The sequence below is a fragment of the Acyrthosiphon pisum genome, chromosome A1, assembly GCF_005508785.2.
Source record: "Acyrthosiphon pisum isolate AL4f chromosome A1, pea_aphid_22Mar2018_4r6ur, whole genome shotgun sequence".
Classification (NCBI taxonomy): Eukaryota; Metazoa; Arthropoda; class Insecta; order Hemiptera; family Aphididae; genus Acyrthosiphon; species Acyrthosiphon pisum.
Genome location: NC_042494.1, coordinates 33,203,680 through 33,204,201, shown reverse-complemented (window position 1 = coordinate 33,204,201; position 522 = coordinate 33,203,680).

Here is a 522-nt window from a genome sequence, read left to right as displayed (position 1 = left end):
CAGTACTTATACTATTTAAGGATATAAAATAAGTAGGTACTCGATCATTTAAATTTTCCAATGTGCGGGTTTAAGACTCTTAAGAATAGTAGTGTGACAGAAATACAGAAGTCATAATTTAATCATAACAGTATTTAAAATGTAAGAATTTCAAGAACTAAAAACCTATTTAATTTAATACCGAGAAGAAAGTGAATCTAGTTGGTACTTTGGGGGGACAAAAGTTTTCAAAAATGTTCAAGGAAAAACAAACAAAAAGTCAAGGAAAGACTGAGATTTATACGCAAGGTTTTAGAAATAACTCTATTTTGTATTTCAGTTTAACTCTAACGTGTCCCTCTTTTTTATTCTATAAATATAAATACAATTTTATTTATTGGGTTAAAAAATTTGAAATCAAGGTTCCTTAAAAGTTGTTATGATAGCAGTTGATAAATATTAAAGATTCGTAGGTACAATTTTTTAGTTATTTTGTTGTAATTTAAAAATATTATTCGTGGGTATATGAAACTTTTAGAGTAT